Below are 6285 nucleotides of genomic sequence, written 5' to 3'. Positions count from 1 at the left end.
AGAATTAGGGTGCTTGTCCGAATCCAAGGCCAACTCTCCCTCTCTCCCACGCCTTCCTCTCTCTCTCTTCCTGCCCATCTGGTTTTCTCCTTCCCTGTTTACATTCTCCCTCCCTCTCTCCCTCCCTCCCTCCTTTCCTCCTTCTCTCCTCCTCCTTACCTACCTCACCGTCTCCTCCATTGGTTGTCTCTTTAAACTCTCTCCGTTACCTTCTTCCTTACCTTCCTCCCTCCTGTCTATCTCCCTTAATTCTTCTCCCTTCCTCCCTCCTCCCCTCTCTCTCTCTTTCTGTCTATCTGTTTAGCTATCTCATCCATGTTCTGTCCATCTTCATCTTCCCTCCTTCACCCCTGTCTTGTCCCATTTTGTTATGCAAGAGTTTGTCAGCTTCTTCAATCTTTCATCTTTTTTTTCTTTTTCCTGGTTAGCTTTGTATCTGTCTGTCATTCAGTGATTGTGATGATTGATTCATGTTTTTATTCATCAATATTATTTTACTTATTCCTAACTCACATATATTTTTTTTTCTGCTTTCATTTCCTAATCCGAGTTATTTTCTTTACTTTCTTTTTCTAAATCAAGACATACCTACTTGTTTTAAGGATGACAAAGATGATTCACGGGTTAAGAAACTTGCCATATGAGGAAAGACGAACAATTAAACTCGCATTCTCTAGGAAGGCGATGGGTGCGAGGAGACTTGATCGAAGCTTATAAATGGATGAAGGGCTTTAATAAGGGTGATATTAATAAAGTTTTGATGGTAAGAGAACCGGGTAGGACATGTGGTAATGGGTTCAAGTTTAATAAATTCAGAATCAACAAGGACATAGGCAAGAATTGTTTTACTAATAGAGTGGGGATGAAAGGAACAGGCTGGGCAGTCATGTTGTGAGTGCCAATACAATAGTCACGCTCAGAAAAAAGATTAGATAAACTCATGGATAGTGAGGTCAGGTGGGGTTAGGTTCACAGGAGCTGCCTTACATAGAACCACCCGGCCTCTTGCAGACTCCTTAGGATCTTATGTTCTAACCCGAGACTTTTTTTTTACTTTACTTTTTACTTTTTCCATCTCGACATATTTTTGCTGTTATATTTTCCTAACCCAAGATTTTTTACTTTATATATTTTTTTACTTTTCTATCCCAAGACAGTTTTTCCTTTTATCTTTTCCTAACCCAACACTTTTTACTTTATTCTTTTTTTTACTTCTCTATCCCAAGACAATTTTTCCTTTTATCTTTTCCTAACCCAAGACTTTTCCTTTCCTTTTATTTTCTCTTCTTTCTATTTCCTTACTATATATTTTCCTACTTTCCCTAACTCGCCTTGCACTCATTTTAACACCTTTCTTAGATTTACTTTCTTTTTTTTCTTCCTATTTCCTTACTATATATTTTCCTACTTTTCCTACCTCGCCTTAACACTCATTTTAACATCTTTTTTAGACTTACTTTCATTTTTTTTCTTCCTATTTCCTTACTATAATTTTTCCTACTTTTCCTAACTCTCCTTAACACTCATTTTTACATTTTTTTTACTTACTTTCATTTATTTTATTTTATTCCTATTTCCTTACTATAATTTTTCCTACTTTTCCTAACTCTCCTTAACACTCATTTTTACATTTTTTTTTACTTACTTTCATTTATTTTATTTTCTTCCTATTTCCTTACTATAATTTTTCCTACTTTTCCTAACTCGCCTTAACACTCATTTTAACATTTTTTTTTTACTTACTTTCATTTTTTTTCTTCCTATTTCCTTACTATAATTTTTCCTACTTTTCCTAACTCGCCTTAACACTCATTTTTACATTTTTTTTTACTTACTTTCATTTATTTTATTTTCTTCCTATTTCCTTACTATATATTTTCCTACTTTTCCTAACTCGCCTTAACACTCATTTTTACATTTTTTTTTACTTACTTTCATTTATTTTATTTTATTCCTATTTCCTTACTATATATTTTTCTACTTTTCTTAACTCGCCTTACACTTTTTCTTTAACAACTTTTTTTATTACATTTCTTACGCATTCTTACTTATACAATATTCCTTATGGGACTTTCAAATCCCCCCAGAAAAGAAGAAGCAATATTAAGAACTGTTTTGGGTGCAGAATTCCCTACTTTTCTTCTCTTTTTCATTCCTCCTTCTTCTTCTTCTTCTTCTTCTTCTTTTTCTTCTTCATCTTCCTCTTCTTCCTCTTGGTCCAGCCTTCATACATAATCTATCGCTCTTTTTTTCCTTTTCTTCTTTATTCTTCTTCTTTGTCTTCTTTCTTCTCTTTTTCAGTCTCCTTCTTCTTCTTCCCCTTGGCCCAACCTTGAAGCAGAATATATCGTCCTTGTTCCTTTTCTTTATTCTTCTTCTTTGTCTTCTTTCTTCTCTCTTTCAGTCTCCTTATTCTTCTTCCTCTTCTTCTTCATCTTGGCCCAACCTTGAAGCAGAATCTATCGTCCTTGTTCCTGTTTTCTTCTTTATTCTTCATCTTGTTTGTCTTCTTTCTTCTTTCTTTCATTCTCCTTCTTTCTTCTTCCTCTTCTTTATCTTGACCCAACCTTGAAACAGAATCTATAGCTCTTGTTCCGATTTTCTTCTTTCTTCTTTAGTTTGTCTTCTTTATTCTTCTTCTTGTTTGTCTTTTTTCTTCTCTTATCTTCCTTCTTTTTCTTCCTCTTCTTCTTGACACAGCCTTCAAACAGAATCTATCGCCCTTGTTCTATTTTCTTCTTTATTTTTTAGTCTGTCTTCTTCTTCTTCTTCTTGTTTGTCTTCTTTCTTTTCTCTTTCATTCACCTTCTTCTCCCTCTTCTTCATCTTGGTCCAACCTTCAACTATTGCCCTTCTTCTTATTTCCTTCTTTATTCTGTTTCTTGCTTGTCTTTTTTCATCTTTTATTCTCCTTCTTTTTCTTCCTCGTCTTCATCTTGGTCCAACCTTCAAACATAATCTCTTGCCCTTATTCTTATTTCCTCCTTTCTTCTTCAGTTTGTCTTCTTTAACCTGCAAATATAAAAGTAAAGAAAATAAGAATAAATAAACAAACAAAAACGAAAGAAAAGAAAGAAAAGAAAAGAAGAATAGTATATAGTATAAACAAACAAAAACTAAAAACAATAAATGAGCCAAGAAAGAAAGAAAGAAAAGAAAAGAAGAATATATAAACAAAACAAAACAAAACAATAAATGAACTAATAGAGAAAGAAAAAAAGAAAGAAAAGAAAAGAAGAATATATAAACAAAACAAAACAAAACAATAAATGAACTAATAGAGAAAGAAAGAAAAAAAGAAAGAAAAGAAAAGAAGAATATATAAACAAACAAAAACAAAAAACAATAAATTAACTAATAAAGAAAAGAAAAAAAATAAATGAACCAAAATAAAATAGTCTACCCATTAACCTTTCCAATGTAGGCCTCCTTATCTATCTTTATCTCTCCCCTCCCCTCCTCCCCTCTCCCTCTTCCTCCCTCCTCTCTCCTCTTGTACACATGCCTATTCACCCCCCCACATCCTCCCTTACTTCTCCCCTCCCTTCCTCCCTCTCCTTCCCTCATCCCCCCTCTCCTCCTTTCTCCCTCTCTCCTCCACTCCCTTCCTCCTTCTGCCAGCATTTTCTCCCTTTCCTCCCTTCATCTCCCCTTCCTTCCTCCTCCTCTATCACTATTCCCTCCCTCTCCTCCCTTCCTCTGCCACCATTTACTCCCTCTCCTCTTCCCCCTTTCCTCTCCCTTCCTCCCTTCCTCCTCTTCTGCCAGCATTTCCTCCCTCCCTCTCCTCTCTTCATCTCCCCCCTTTCCTCCCCCTCTGCCCGTATCTCCTCCCTCTCCTCCCCTCTTCCTCCTCCCTTCCTCCACTACTGGCATTCCTTCTCTCCCTCTCCTCCATTTCTCCCTTCCTCCACCTCTGCCAGCATTCCCTCCCTTCCAACATGTTTACTTCTCTCTCCCTCCCTCCCTCCCTTGCTGTCTCACCCTTGCCAGAAAAGTAAGGCGCATATACAGCAGGGAGACGGAGGGAGGGAAAAGGGAGATAAAGGGAGGGAAGGGAGAGAAAAAAAACAGGGAGAAGAGACTAGACAGGGAGACAGGGAGACACAGGGAGAGAAAGCGATGATACACTACTTGAGATGAAGGGATAAGAGAGGAGGAGGAGGAAGGGAGATGGAAGGGAGAGGGAGAGGAGGGGAGAGGGTGAGAGGAGAGGGATGTCAAGAGGAAGGGGGAAGGGAGAGGGAGGAGGAAGGGAGAGGGAGGAAGAGTAAGCAAGACGGCAACATTTAGCGCCTCCAAGAATAGCTTTGGAGTCAGGGAGAGCAAGACTGTTTGGGTGTGAGAGGGGGAGAGGGGAGAGGGAGGAGGGGAGGGGAGGAGGTGAAGGAGGACAGGACGAGTGGGGAGAGAAGGGGAGGATGGAGAGGAGGTAGGGAGAGGGAGAGAGGAAAGGGAGAGAAGAGGAAGAGGTGAAAACGAGGTGAAGGGAGAGGAAGAAGGGAAGGGGAGAGAAGGGAGGTTAAAGATAGGAAGAGGGGAAGAGAGGAGGGGAAGGGAGAGGGGGAGAAAGGGAGGAGGAGGAAAAGGAAGGAGGGAAGGGAAGGGAAAAGAGGAATAGGAGAGGAGAGAGAAAAAGGAGAGGAGGAAGAAGGTGAGGAGAAAGGAAGGGAGAGGAGGGAGAGGGAAGAGAGAGGAGAGGAGGGGAAGGAGGAGTGATGGGAAAGGGGGAGTAAAAGAAGGGGAGAAAGTAAAGCAGAGAAAGAAAGGATAGGAAATGGAAAGATGAAGAAGGTAGAAGAAGAGGAAAGAGGAAGATGAGAAAAGGAGGAAGAAGTTAAGGAGAAGAAGGGAGAGAGATGGGAGAGAGAGAGAGGGGGGGTGAGGGGGTATAAAAGAGAAGGGGAGAGGGGAGAGGGAAGAGTGAAATACATGAGTGAGGAAAGAGATGGAAGTGTGGAAGGGAGGAAAAGGAAGGGAAGAGAGAGAGGAGATTAAAGATAGGAAGAGGGGAAAAGAGGAGGGAAAGAGGAGAGGGGAGAAAGGAGGAGGAGGAGGAGGAGGAGGAGGAGGGGAGAGTGAAATACATGAATGGGAAAACAGATGAAAGAGGGGAAGAGAGGGAAGGGAGGGGAGAGGGAGGGAGGTTAAAGATAGGAAGAGGGAAAGTAGAGGGGAAGAGGGGGAGGGGAAGGGAGATGGTAAGTGTGAGTGAAATATGTAAATGCAGGAATAAATAAAAGAGGGGAAGAAGGGGATGGAAGAGGAGGAGGAGGAGGAGGAGGAGGAGGAGGAAGAGGAGGAGGAGGAAGAGGAGGAGGAGGAGGAGGAGGTAAATAACATAAATGATGGCAATTATAACGCGTGTGTCTGTCAGTCTTAATGAGAGAGAGAGAGAGAGAGAGAGAGAGAGAGAGAGAGAGAGAGAGAGAGAGAGAGAGAGATTGTTATCATTTTCGTTCTTTCTCTCTCTCTCTCTCTCTCTCTCTCTCTCTCTCTCTCTCTCTCTCTCTCTCTCTCTCTCTCTCTCTCTGTGTGTGTGTGTGTGTGTGTGTGTGTGTGTACCTAAACTTTTCCTAATCTTATGTTTATTATCTCATGTGCGTGTATGTGCACTTATTTCACACACACACACACACACATGGTTACTGTTGTTTGTCTTGCTATTCTTGCTCCTCCTCTTCCTCCTCCTTGTAGTAGTAGTAGTAGTAGAGGTGGTGGTGGTAGTAGTAGTTGTAGTAGTAGTAGTAGTAGTAGTAGTAGTAGTAGTAGTAGTAGTAGTAGTAGTCGTAGTAGTAGTAGTAGTAGTAGCATCATCGCTCAGGAGGCAGAGGGCGAGATAGACCAAACAGAAATAAGATAAATTAAAAGAAAAATCTCAGAAGAAAGGCAACAGGCCCAAAAAGACGAGCTGGACCGTCTTCCACACCACCTGTCCACAGAAATGGGTAGAAAAATCCACACAGCACAGGAGGCAGGCGCCTTTTACTGGCTAACGTCATTACCAATCAGAGTAAAAGGCTTCAGCCTCAAGAAACAAGAATTTGTCGACGACGTTGCTCTGAGATATGGCTGGCCGATTGAGGGACTGCCTGATCTCTGTGCATGTGGATCACCAAATGATGTCACCCACACCATGACATGTAAAAAGGGAGGCTTCGTCTGTATTCGACACAGCATGCTCGGGGAGGTATGCCAAGACGTCACTACCGAGCCGGCACTGCTTTCCCTGGACGGCGAACACCTTCGGTACAGGACGGCCAATACCTCACAGGAGGCGCGGGT

At 41.2% G+C, this 6285-nt stretch overlaps 1 long non-coding RNA gene across 1 annotated transcript; it reads right to left on the bottom strand.

Annotated features, from left to right (window-relative positions):
• Positions 1-938: 938 nt before the first annotated feature.
• On the bottom strand, positions 939-1650 carry LOC127005005 (uncharacterized). The gene is made up of 2 exons (XR_007758206.1): positions 1418-1650; positions 939-1326 (listed from the first exon to the last, which is right to left on the bottom strand). It is a non-coding gene; the product is annotated as an uncharacterized LOC127005005 (long non-coding RNA).
• Between the last annotated feature and the right edge of the window lie 4635 nt (positions 1651-6285).

This window comes from Eriocheir sinensis, chromosome 29, assembly GCF_024679095.1.
Source record: "Eriocheir sinensis breed Jianghai 21 chromosome 29, ASM2467909v1, whole genome shotgun sequence".
Classification (NCBI taxonomy): domain Eukaryota; kingdom Metazoa; phylum Arthropoda; class Malacostraca; order Decapoda; family Varunidae; genus Eriocheir; species Eriocheir sinensis.
Note: the sequence above shows the minus strand (reverse complement) of the source record. Positions and strands in the feature narration are given on the sequence as shown.